Below are 13,703 nucleotides of genomic sequence, written 5' to 3'. Positions count from 1 at the left end.
TGCAGGCTTTTAATGAAAAGAAAATCGGATCCATTAACGATCCCCTTTCATTTGGAAAACCTGTACTTTTAACGGTTAACTCAATTTAGAGCCAAATGTGACTAGCAGATTGCTTTCCCTTACGAAAGACACATGTTTATATTCTAACAGTGGCAATCATGGCTAAGAACTTTAAATCAGATCAATTACAACTGACTGATATTTGCATGGTGGTTTTTAATGTACTAGCACTGGGGTGTTTTTATTGAGGCACCCAACGGACATTAATACATACTCAAAAATGTTTTCTGCAAATCAGCAGAAGGTTTACTCACATCAGGCAGACTGTCGCCAGGGGAACTAGGGGATTGAGGGTCAGTTCGGTCTAGAATTCCATGACGTGGTTTTCCACTTTTCTCATGATCAGTTAGGTCATGCAGGTGTCCATGAGTGCATCCTCACATACGCTTTTTGGCGACGATTGAAATGTCACAGCCTACATAAAGCCATGTGACACATGCCAAGGCTCAAGTAAGCCTAACCACATAGTGAAGTCTGCCTTGCGCGCATACTATGCACAATTTAAGCGTGATTGGGAGGAGGGTTTGCCTTGTTGTTCCAGGATGAATAGAAGCCGACGAGGGAGAGTTTGGTATCCACCCAGAGAAGAATTAGGAGCTTTTATGATCAGCGTGTGGAGAGAGCGAGAGAGGCGTTTTTCTCCCTGGAGATCAGTTGTTAGCTCGTTGCCAATTCTAAGTTCCCTATTATAGATGACGTTTGCTGGCCTGTGCGCAGTTTTGGAGGATGGTTTCAAATCAGAATTATCTGATCATACTGCTTCTAAGCAGCTTTGTCATGTAACTCTACTGAAGCCATATAAGAGTCAGCTGAGTGAACAGAACATAGATGTAAAGACTTAAAATCCAATCACATGTTTTTACTGGGTTTATCTTGTCCGACGAAAATATCTTGACGTTCCAGTTCTAGTTGGGCATTGCTATGTTTGTCCAAGTCTGACAACATGCCAAGACTTTGTACAGACTCGTACTCCTACCCTCTACCGTGTATTGAAGACTGTATCGATCAGGTAGGGGTAGAAAAGTTCATCAGTAAATTTGATTTTCTGAACCGCTGCTTCAGGAAATCCTGTCATTGAGCTGGCCTTTACAGTGTTTTGGCGTGTACGTGAATTCAGTACTTGTTGTGATTTTTACAGACCACAACCCATTAACCTTTCTCAGTTCTCTGCAGTTTCCCTATCAAACACTGGTTCGTTGGGCATTTCATCAGTCTTACACTAAGTTAAGACTTCCTGTCTGATGGTATCTACGCCCGCTTGTTTTTGTGTTAAACTGACAACTATTTGTAAGATACTACAGCAGGAATTTTAGTAGTTTAACTGTTAACCTGTCCTTGACCCTTTACCTTTTTGCTCAAGTGTCAAGAGTGCCAACATTATAAAGTAAAGCTTGCTTCATTTTTTAATTTTACACCGATTCGTAACACATAGTCTCTTGTGTATCCACACATAATTTAAGCTAAGATGAGTATATTTTAATGCAGCTACAAAGAAAACCCAATTGGGGAACAAATTTAATATCCCTTGGAAGGCCTAATGAGCAATGCCAGTCCTGTCAGGAAAACTATAATTTTACCAGAAGTCATGTTGCAATAAAAAACACCCATGGGGATTCTAGACGAGTTGCACCAAAGCCTCATGGGCAAACATTGTTAAGACAGCAGCTCTGTAAATAGAACAGCTGGCTGACACGTACAGTACACCGGCAAAGCTATGCCTATCGTAGGCTCTTTTTTAGGGCTCCCCGACTCTCACCGGCCTACCATTAGTCTGAGCTCTGTCTCTCTGTCAAAATCCCTGAGCATCCCTTTGCCTCTCTGAGCGGACCCAAGCAAAAAGCCTATGACAGTTAGCGAGCGCCTCCACTGCACACATCATTGATACTAATGGGGACGGAAGGCTGGTGTAGTGTGGCATGTGGAACAGAGTTTGTTGGGGTGTGTGTGTAGGCATACGTGTGTGTGCATGCACGTATGCGCTAACCAAAGTCAGGATTACACAAGTGAAGCGTGTTTGGCTGCTCTGTGGCACGGAGATCAATTCATGTCGTTACAGCAAATGGCATGACAACCAGTCTCCTCCCCATCACCATCTGCCTCCTGTGTGCCAATTTGTCACAGCACATCCAAGTGTGGCCATGCGTTCATTTAACACTGAACAAGAGCGCAAGTCAGGAATGAAGATGGGAAAAAGGGTAAGGAGGAGAAAATTAGGGCACTGACAAAGACTCAAGCCCTCGAGACATGCAGTGAGAGAGGTCAACTGAAGTTTATCAGAGGGCAAAGACAAAGAAATATACACGGGGGGCATCCTGGTGACTCCAGTACAAACCACATTGCAACACCCTGGGCTAAAATGTGGGCCAGCACGTATGTCACATCTTCTAACCATATGAGTTTTTAGGAAAAGGCAAAAACAAACTAAAAAAATAAAAATTAAAAAAAATCCACAATTTAATTTTAAAATAAAAAGGAGGAAACAGAGACAGCTGCATTCTCAGTGTGTTACTGATTTAGAGACAGCTTTCCTTATTTGTAGCTGAAAAGACAGGTGCTAAAACTAGGGTCATGCAGAGAAGTGATGGGGTAGAAAAGAATGTTAATCTGTTATCTGAATAAACTGGAAAAAAAAATAGACAACAATTCTAAAATGTTAACCCCTCTGTGATTTTCATTCCTATCATGCAGGTTCGAAAATTTAGCTCAGTGCCCTGCTTGTAAAGTTGTACAAATTAAGACAGAGGGCAGGATTTGCCTGCAGCTTTCGGCTGCTATGGTTTGGCGTGCAAAGACCCTTTTTGTTTTTCTTGCAAAACCATGTGGGCCATGAACAAATGTTCATACATCTAAACTATGCATCAAACTATGCTTCACAGTGCCAGCACTGTGGAGTGAGTAGGTGACAAGATATGAAAGCAATGCCAGTCACTCTCTTTCTGCCCCCATCTCTCTCTCTCTGTCTCGCTCACATTTTTGGCACCATAATACCACTATTCAACAGAGTGGTCTGATCATGTTTCACGCCTTTGCACCCGCACTGACTGCTGTTCTGTCCCATTTCACCCTTTTTGATACGTCTTTGTGTCATCAATAATGACAGGCAGAAAATGGGTGTCCACATCGGGGCCCCTTATGCCACCGTGATGCCAGTGATCCGGTTCAACACCAACAACCTAATTCCTACAAACTCAACCTTCTAACCAAGCTATCATGTATTGTTTCCCTGCTGTCAGCACACCGCAAAGCAAGAGCGGTGGGCTCCTATTCATTCTGACTGACGCACAACACTCTACAATGGTCCTGTGCTGCACATATGCAGAGCCAGCCAAAAGAGGGATCACACAACAGTGGAGCTTTGAAAGGTGGTATGAATAAAGAGATCAAGAGTCCAACATGAGCATTCATAGTGTCAGATCATCGTAAATAACAGCTCGTGGGGACAAAGCCTCTGCCAACCCCAGGAAAACAATGTGTTCGAGTTACAAACGATTTTTACACGTTTATTTGTCTACCTGTTTCTGTGAGGCAGAGCTTTGCTTGAAAGCCCTCGAGTCATTTTGCTTTTGGAAAAACACAAAATGAAATCATGACCTGCACTGTGTCATACAATCAAGCTCTTAACTGCCAAATGGTTTTCTCTTATTACTATGGCCAATGTGAGCCTCACAGGGTATGAACTTTATGCACTCAAATTCGTGGCAGACAAACATGTCATCATTTCTCACATTCATCAGCAATACACAAAATTGTGTGAAATTATGCTTCTGAAAGAGTTTACAGCATGCACAGAGGAACGCAGTGTAAAGCCTGGGCATGGTTAATTTGACGTATTTGTGTTGTATGCTTAAAACATCCTCGCCTGCGTTTCTGCAACCATTACCTCCATTTTTTCTGGTACATGTTTGGCTTCTCTCAATGACGTGTCTAAGGGCAGACGATGCTGCATGCTCTACAGATCATAAAGCCATCTAAAGCAAACTTCTGTTTTGTCCTGCACTGCTGAATTCAAAATTTAGCATGGAAATCAAATTCTTATATTCAATCTGATGGAAGTTGGTCGTTTCTAATGGTGCCATCAAGCTGCCACTTTCAATCAATCAATGTACTTTTGGGTAAACGTCATGAACCGTTTGATTGCTTATTAAATCTTAAATATTGAACACAGCAAAATGCAAAGGAGTGAAATCAGGTGTCCAGGAGCCCTCACTCAAGTACAATGCTGGAAATATCCTAAGATATTATCCTGATTACAGATTGGGAATTCCTTAACCCAAAATGAAGGGAAAAATTTAAATCAAGGGAAAGCTAAAACTGAACTTACAAAGGTGTTTGTCACATCCAGCAATCCACCAATCTCTGCTGCCCCTTCGTCTCTCGGGAAAGGACCTCGGCAGCCGTGTGCAGAAGGGGTTATGAAGATAAGGTGTTTGCAGGGTCTTCAAGGATTAAAAGTCTCTTTGAGGTCTTCCATTCAAAAAACATTCAATCTTCAGTGAACTTCCTCTGAAAGCAAACAGAGAAAAAAAAATGAGAATGTAAAGCAGAATAAAGACAGCTGCACTGCAAACACACTGCCGAAAAACCTCTGGGGTTCCTTAAATGGGGGCCACTGACCCAAAGAGATCCCACAGAGAGGGGCTCTATGTCCTCTCAGTGTAAACTCCTCAGTCCCTCTGCTGTCATAACATCACAACCAACACAAGCAGAAACGGAAGCAGATGTGCTGGTATAGGCAAGCAGCTTCATGTTGCTTATAGACCACATTGCTCTTTCCCAGTCCTATATTTTCATTCCCTCTTTCAATTGTATGATTTATGAGTGTGCATTCACTGTGTAATAAAACAAACAATATCAAATATGTATAAACAAAAAGACAAATTCATGATTATTCAGCACGAATGCACAAACCTCTGCCCACACTCTCTGCATATATACACAAAATGTGGACCAAATGCACCTTGTGGTTTTAAACGTGCCCACGCTTATGGTAAACTGTGTGGGAACTTCATCCAAAACTTGGTTTTGTAACATTCAATATGGAGGTAAGACTATGTAGAACAACAGGACTGATGCACCTCCAAATATTAGCTGCAAAATAATAAAACGGAGCAACGATGGTATAAAAATAGAGCTGAACCTAACACACCCGCACTTTATTTCTGATCTGCATAACCCTGTTACCCCAGCATTAACCACGCAAATAAGTTTGGTTTTTTTTCATACTTTGTAGCAGATATTTAGGAGCTTTACTATTTGTCATGTTTGCTGGGAGCTTTTTCACATCTATCTAGACTTGTCAGAACTTTGAAACTTTCTTCATTCGCTTGAAGCCCCTCTCTGTTCTCAAGAGACTCATTCATGCAACACAGCTGGGGGTTTAAACCAGTGCTGCTCTGTAGTTAGTTCATCTCTCCAACTGCACAGTCATTCTTTACCCAACCTCCCCATAGCAAAACCACAATCGCACTGAAGAGAATTCATGACAGATGAACTTCCTTGTAAATCCATTATCCCAAATTCAGCTTTCCGCACACACACACACAAAAAGTCATCTCAGATAACCAGCGATGACTAATGGAAAGTGCACGAATTCCCGTAACCGAGCTTACCTCCTAAGAAAATGACTTCTTAATCTATATAAACCTACATACACATGGTGCTCGAGTAAAAAAAAAAAAAAAAAAAGGGGGGGGGGAGAGGTTGTGACCGCAGAGTGAGTCCCCAAATCCTTAGCCACAGATAAAGCCTGTCCACTGACTCACTCACACAGCGCAGCAGATGAGCTGCATTGCTTTCCCAATCCCTCCTGAATGAGGCAGCCGACTGCAGCTGCTGTGAGCTCAACACCAACGCTCACTCCCATCATAGATTCATAAAGCCACTGAAGGCTTGTAAATACTTAACAACCCCAGCCATCCGCAAATTAAGCAGAGTGGTGTGACAGCTTTGGCACGCTGGTTTGTGGTGACTTAACCTGTGTGGTGTAAAGGCAGGAGGCCGTGTTATACTCTAAACACATGGCTGGTTAGTTTAAATGTTATGGCCACTACGCCAAATCACACTCTGATTTAGTCATGGGAAGTGGCCTGGTGAAGTAAAGAATGATGTCAGCTTTAAAAAGAACAAAAAGAACCTCTGACCACTCCTTTCCAGCCTCCCACCCATCAGTCATGTTGCGGACAGGCTGCAGCTGTCTTTTTTGTCAAAAATCATCTCCATCAAAAATATTAGGCAACAATAATAATGATTATTTTCCCCCAACACATACTGTGCATGCAGAAGGGTGACGAATGAAAGAAATATGTTTAAAATAAGGTGTTTGTTATCCAAAACACCTTTAATCACTCATCACCTGCTTAATTTTTTTGTTTAATGTGCAACTTTATTTCAAATAAAGCTGAAACTAATACAAATTATGTTAAAATTACTTGTTTTGTCCAACCACAAAGCCTACATTTACCCCATTTATACAGTACTACTACTAATAATAATAATAAAGTTGTCATTTCAGCTTTAAACTGACTAATGATTTTAAGGGTAGGGCTTCATCTCAAACAAAAGGGATATTCTCAAAAACATCCATGTCACACAAGCCTCAACTTGTCGTTCTCAAAAACAACCTGTAGTCTGGACGACAGCATGATTAACAGCCACTGGCACACAGGTTAGATAAATTAGGATCAGCAGATTCAGTTAAAGAGGACACAGGGTGAAGTTTTGTTGTTCTGCGCAGCTGTTTTCCCACCCAGTCTAGGCAGAGTAGGTTCCAGTATTGATTAGAGTGAATGAGATCAGCTGGTGGGGCTGCTACCAGGCTCCATCACTTCAGCTGCTGGGTCTATTAGACTGGGTGCTCATATAGCGCATGGGAGATGAAGGATAATGTTGCAGTGATTGCTTTATTGCCACACTGCGATCACTGTGCCCCGGCATTAGCAGCGTTTTATAATTTCTAATCTCATTTTCTAGAAATAGTCCCGCAGAGAGGCCCCCGTATCCTGCCATAATAGTTTTGAGGTGAGCCCCATTTACCAAATGAGCTTTTCAGAGCACAACATTCCCATTAACACCACTCATACAATCCCTCTTCTCCTTCAAATGTGCACCATGAGCTTCTCCACAGACTCAATGCACCAGCAAGCAAATATTTCATTTTTAGAAGTTTCGCATCTAGTCAGTCTCCCGTGAGCAAAGTTGGCAAAATCTTTCCGTTACCAAAATTATGCTAAATCCCACTGAACGGATTTCACAGCAACACACCACGACACACCACATTCCCGTCTACAATCCCACTACGCTGGAAAACTTCCCTGCAGTGCTCGCTTGGTTATGGTAGTGATCAATGGCCCCCTGGCAGTGGACGTTCGGGGGGGGTCTAGGGGTACAGGAATGGTGGTATTAATAATGCAAGGTCCAGGCCTGTCATATCCTCCATTAGCACAGAGGAGGCGGGAGGCCTAAAGGCTGATTGATTACTAATTAGATTAATTGCTGTCTTTTAGAAAAGGAGGAGAAAGTAATAGACCAGAGTCCTGACAAGTGTGATGGTATTGGAGCCAGCATGGCTGAAAAATATACATACAGTGTGAGGAAAAGTGGCTCTGCAGATTACAAATCAGGCTTCTCCTCTCAGTTCCGTATTAAATTAAGGAAAGAATACCCCGAGTCTGTGCAATAAACAAGAGATCAATCAAGAGCCAACCCACCGATTGGTTTAAAAATGTCTAATAAATTGCTCGGTTCTCTGCAGGCCTCTCTCTTAAACGCACCTGTCCATGCCAAAGGAACAACTCACCTGCAGTGCTCGTAGTACTAACTGAGGTCGACAGCAGTACTATTTGTTGCTTTGATTCGAGGCTATTCCCTTCCTATTATTCCCACGTTTGTTGTCTTGTTAGCTATTGCCATCTGGAAAACACAACATGATAAGGCCAACTTCTATCCAGTTTTCATGTAATGAGGGTAATGCTAGTGTTGCAGAAAACTGCCATTTGCCAACAGGCACAGAGGTTTGGAGAGATTAAGTTACACTTAATCTCCTAACTGTCCTTTAGAGATAAAACTAATAAAACTCACATCAAAGCCTTGAGTTGTGTTACACACATTGTGTAGTGTGAGTGGTAAAGTCACTAAATGATTAGGCAAATATATTTACCGCCATCTTTTCTTCCGCACAGCATTCAGTTAAATTCACAACACTAATTTCTGCCCCAAGTCACTTTGGGCTGAAATTGGTTTTGCTCACATTTTGGACTCAAAGTAAAACTCAGTTTCGTGATATTCAGTGTCACAGTGTAACCTCCACAAGATGAATGTGATGCATTTTTGTTTGAAGGCGTATTTATTGTAAAATTGATCAGGACCTATCTGGCAGACTGTGGGAGATGTTATTCTTAATAATAATAATTATCCTTGCTTTCAATTAACAGCGTCCGACTGTCTCACACAGTCACACAGTCTTTCTGAAGCACTTTAATCCAAATATTAAAATTTATTGGAAAACCATCTTTCATTAAAGCAGGCATCAGGCTTAAAAAAATTCACATAATCCAAGCCCACGATCGACATCACAGCTGCAGTTATTTCTGTCAAAATCACATCTTAATTCCCAACAAGTGGCAAAGCAGGCATGCATGTATGAGACTAATTGGCACATTGGTATGGCCACACTCATTATACACGCCCACACTCAACATAAATAGCCTCACACTTCTGTGGGAATAATGCCTTCCAAATAGGGAGCTGTATTATTTGTTTCGGCTTGCCTCTACACCAACAGACCATGGAGAGCCATATCGTGCTCTGCTGGTTTTCACAAAGCTCATGGAAGAACAGTCCCAGCATGCATTGCTACGTTCAGTGCAATAACTGTGCCACTTTTGATTTTAAAGAAAAAAAAAATGACAAGAAAAAAAAATGATTTATTCTCTAGAAGCCTGTCGAAAACATGCATTTGGCCCAACTGCAAAATTACAAGGAAAGCCTGCACCACAGTGCAGTCGTCCATATCCATCTCACAAATCTGACATAATGCCATCGACATCAGAGCTGGACTGCCAGTGATGCACTTCGCCAACACAGGGCTTGCTTTTTTGTGCTTCTTATCTCATGTCATGAATCATAAAAAGACTCATCTTTATCAGCCTGTTTGACAGCGAGACGGGTCTTTACGCTTTCTTGTCACACATGAGTTCTCGAGAAGCTGTCAGGATGAAGTGGAATATTAGACCTATTAATTATTCCACTCCTCCATCCTGCTGGGAGGCAGTTCTGAGACACTTCCTCGTATCTGACAAAGTTCATTTATGCTTGACTCCACTGCTAGAGCAACAAATGTCTAAAGACGGAGCTTTGTTAGACTACCATAACTGAAATCTGTTGACACATCATCCCAAAGGACAATACAACGAACAAATTCATGCACAATGCAGAAACTGTCATGATTAGTCTTTTGAACTTAAGCCACCTTCAGAACTCTTGACATGTTATTTACCAACTTTACTGTGCCATCGCTGCCAGGATGCACTTTTTTGTTTGGAGCGGGACAAAAAAAAGAAAAAGGAAAAACTGAAGCCACACAGGGTTTGAGCAAGCAAAGGTTACAGACTGTTACCGTCAGGCCTCTGGGTTAGGAACCTGTAACACCACAAGCCATAGAGGAAGCTCTTTCTTATCCATTCTTTAAAACAACTGCCTCAGTGCATGTCTTTCCATGTTTAGTTCTGTCAATCTTGGTTTGTAGCTGCTTTCCTTTTTCTTCTTTCCATAAGCCCAAAGCTACCTCTCACCTCCTTCTCGCTGCCTCGGTGGCTCACTGCTATGACAGCATGCTGTGCTAATTGAAAGCGACCCTGACTCGTCCTTTTTCCAAACCACTCTAGCTGATGCCCCGTTGTTTTTCTCTCCGCCGGAGGTTGACAACTGGCCTTTCGACTGCGGCGTCAACTCTGACCTCGCCGTGCTGGCCTCTCACCTTTCTCCCTCTGCGAATGCGGGGCCAAATCCGAAGCCACACAGAGCGGCAAGAAACTGCAGACTTGCATGTTTTCCCTCACTGTTCTTATGAGTTAAAGACATTTCTCCAGAGTAAATGAAACCAGTCCTCTACAGGTTAGAAAATGTGCTTTTTGCCTTTTTTTCTTCTCCATGCAAGTATAACTGATGCATGACATTGTTTACACACTAAAAAGAGATCTTCAATTTGAAATTCAATGAAGATGCAAACAATTCCAAGCAATCTTCCCTCGAACATGCTCTGCAAACTCTGAAGGACAAAAGCACAAACTCTAACTTAATGGATGAGATACAGCTGCAGCAGAGACAACATGATTAGATTCTCCTCATACTTAATTCCTTTATCAAAAAATAGTGATATTCCACTAAAACAAAACGCTTGTACCTGTAGTGTTTCAACAGAGGTGGGCTGCTCTTATCACCCTCACTGAATAGGACTCGGGCCCATAATGTAATAGCCTAGCGGTGTGCTCATAAATCACTTGAAGAGGCTGTATGCCACATGCACTGACACTCCCAATCTGCCAACCTGTGTCTTTATTAAAGAGCATATTATATTGAAAGGCGCTTTTTCTTCAGTTGCCCCTACTATAAATGCCTCAACTCATTTTTATGCAAACAAGAATACAAATACTTTCCTCTGCAGGCACAAATACATTTCTCTGAGCTTTAATATACACAAAACTGTCTCTGTGTGTGTTTGTGACAGAGTGCCTTTGTTTTTACATCTTGTCACCATTCCTCTTCACAATTACATCAATTGTCTCCCTCCCACAGCAAGTGAGGCATCAGTTCGGAAGTATGAATGTCTATTCATATCTGATTTGCCTTAGTGAAACTCCGTGTTATTGGCTGTACAGTGCACACAACAGTATGAGTTTGTGCTCTGCTTTGTTGATGTGTTATATTTGCTTTATCTCTCCATCCTTTCATTAACTTTGACAACTAAATGGGAAAAATCGCAAAAGTAAATATCATGTGAGCTGACAAAGAAATAGCAATAACATGAGATGAGTCACCATATAGCCGTATATGTTGACAGAGAGAAAACATTGATCCTTTCCGTTTTCTCAAAGTTTTCTTCCCATCTAAAAGACAATAGTTGACTACTCTTTTACTTTCAAATGCAATCGATTTGCTTCTCCACCCTACTGAACTCTGAACCTTCTAATTACACCGTCCTAATCCTTTATTCACAAAAAAAGACCAATGTTTCCTTTTGAGCATTTTTGATTTATTCTTTTGTTTTTTTAAATTTACTGCCCACTGCTTTAAACAACTGTGAAGGAACAACAGGCAAATGTTCCTTTGATGCTCTTATGCCCAAGTCTGATACGAGCACTTATGGATCGTGCAAATGTCACACAGATCATTATAAAGAACTCAAAAAAAAGTCCAAACCCCCCCCAGAATTCAGACAATACATATAAAATGGAACAAAACAAAACTCAGATTGTATGTGTGTGGTTTCCTTTCCCCTTTTTTAAAAGCCTTTAACCTACAGTAATGCAACTGCCTGACTCAGTACCAGCTGTGACATCGCTATACTGTCAGCTCCAGTGATTTATTAAAACTCAAAGAAGCATAAATTCAACAGGATTACACACAAAAAGAGGTTCTTGTTATATGTAGTTTTTAAAATAAAAAAAAAGGAATAAAAATAAGCAACTAAGCTGCATAGGGCCATTCAGCAGAGGGCTTGTGTGAACGAGCAGGATGCCAGGAACAAGGTAAGATGGCAGCAAATAATTCGCTGTTATGACCCCCAAAGGAAGCGACTGAAAGAAGATGTCAAGTTCATTACAGGTCAATATTTGCATAAAATGTACTTGTTACATTCAATTAGAGCTTTTAATAATCACGATTGTTTTCATGCATCTTTGTTCTTTCGCCCCTAAGGACAGCTACTCCTCATCTTAGGGGTTTGGATATAATATACATGATGAAAAAGCTTTATTGAAAGGATTGAAGGAATCCAAGATGTCAAGTCTCTGCCTGCACTAAGAGCTGTGATTATTTGTGCCAACTAAATGTGTCTAAGATTCTGCCGGCTGCCACAGTGCTTCCAACCAAAATCATGCAAATCGAGAACAGGAAAAACACTAAATCTCTTTCTCCCACTCATTTCTTGCAAACAAGGCGCATCCCTTGGTAAACACTGGCAGCAGAACACATCCTGCAAAGAAAGCCTCGCTGCTGAGAGACAGAAGTGTAAACAGCTCTCAAACTCTCAGAATAGAAGTTGTTACACTCTAGAAATAAAATACTGTGGATGGGAATTGAACAAAGGCATGGGTTACTTGTTAGAGGTTTTGCTTTGCAGGCTCCTGTGGCTGTGACATGACCAGAGTCCTCCACAATCTGTACCCACAAAGGTAAAACTCTGTGAGCATGAACATAATTAGTCAGAAAACTGTCTCAATTCCGGTGTTTCCCTACAGACCTTACGCAAAACTAATTCCTGTAATACGCATCATAGCTACATAATTATGCTAACAAATAGGCTCGAGACACAAAACTTCTTGTTTTTAGTCTGAATAAAGGAAAACTTTTATGACCACAGCTCCATGCCAATTAGATGCTTCAGCTGTCATAACCATTGCTGGAATGGAAGATGCACCAGAACTCAAAAACAGAAGCCAAAGCTGTCAGCCTGGTTGGTGTGTGCACCGATTTCTCAGCTCAGTGAAAATTCAAAAGAACGCCTGAAAATATCCAAAAAAAGGAATAAAAATATCTTGAACATGCCACATAAAACTACCGTTATTTGACCGTCTTTGTTAACTTAAAATCTCTTAAATTGTAGTAAATAATTCATGCTCACTATGTGGTTTCATATTCGTGACTTTCAGTCGCTTTTTTTGGTCTACCTGACCAAAAACAAATTTTTATTGTTCAGAAGGTCTCTTGCTCAGGAAGCTGGTGTATTGTGCACCAGGATTTATGCTGCAAGCTTTAGCCATAGTCCAACACTTAATCTTTTAGAACTTAAATAGCTCACTCCTGGAAGATATGACGTAAACCACCTGCTGCAAGTTGAGTGCTGTATGTTCACTTCCAACAGAAAAGTAAGAAAAAAGAAATCAGACAAGCAGTAATTTCAAATGGGTCCAGATGCATCTCCGCCTTCCCCTCTTCTTTAACTGCTTCAGGCTTACCTGTCCTTTTCAGACATCATTTCAAAAAATGGTCAGTAGAATACGTGTGGGTAAGGAGTGTTAGATAGCTGAATTTAAATGCATACATGTTGTATCTTGACAATACATATCAAATAGTCTCACAGCAGCTCAGGCTTAGCCACTGTTTGTCATCTTGTCTAATGTGGAACGTGCAACACGAACAGTGAAGTAGAGCAAGGCAGACAGGTAATCCAGGATTACAACACCGACATGTCATTTCTGTGGACGCTGTTATCCCAGCTCACTCGTCTTTTGCGTGAAATGCAGAGTTCAACCCCATCTGTCTGCTCGAAACTCTCCTCTGGCACCCATCAATGGCGCACCGTGGACCAGCATAGACGACGAGATAATGAGCTCCCGTTGCCTTGTCAACGCCATCCGGTTCCCCTCCGACAATCTTAAGCTCACGTTTGCCAGTTTCCAGGTGTTTGGAGCTCTAAAGCAAACAAG

General features: G+C 41.5%; 1 protein-coding gene across 4 annotated transcripts in view; it reads right to left on the bottom strand.

Moving 5' to 3' along the window:
• The window catches only part of sema6cb (semaphorin 6Cb), a 153,400-nt gene that overhangs the window by 82,869 nt on the left and 56,828 nt on the right, over positions 1 to 13,703 (bottom strand). For all 4 annotated transcript variants that reach the window (XM_085292517.1, XM_085292519.1, XM_085292520.1 and 1 more), the window contains one exon: positions 4,382 to 4,563. The gene's annotated coding sequence lies outside the window, so the exon portion shown is untranslated. The remainder of the gene's footprint in view (positions 1 to 4,381; positions 4,564 to 13,703) is intronic.

Source organism: Mchenga conophoros, linkage group LG11, assembly GCF_057382185.1.
Source record: "Mchenga conophoros isolate Kocher_MC1m ecotype Shallow Benthic linkage group LG11, M_conophoros_male_GT1.1, whole genome shotgun sequence".
In the NCBI taxonomy this organism is placed as follows: Eukaryota; Metazoa; Chordata; class Actinopteri; order Cichliformes; family Cichlidae; genus Mchenga; species Mchenga conophoros.
The sequence above is the reverse complement of the archived record's forward strand: the minus strand, read 5'-3'. Positions and strand labels throughout refer to the sequence as shown.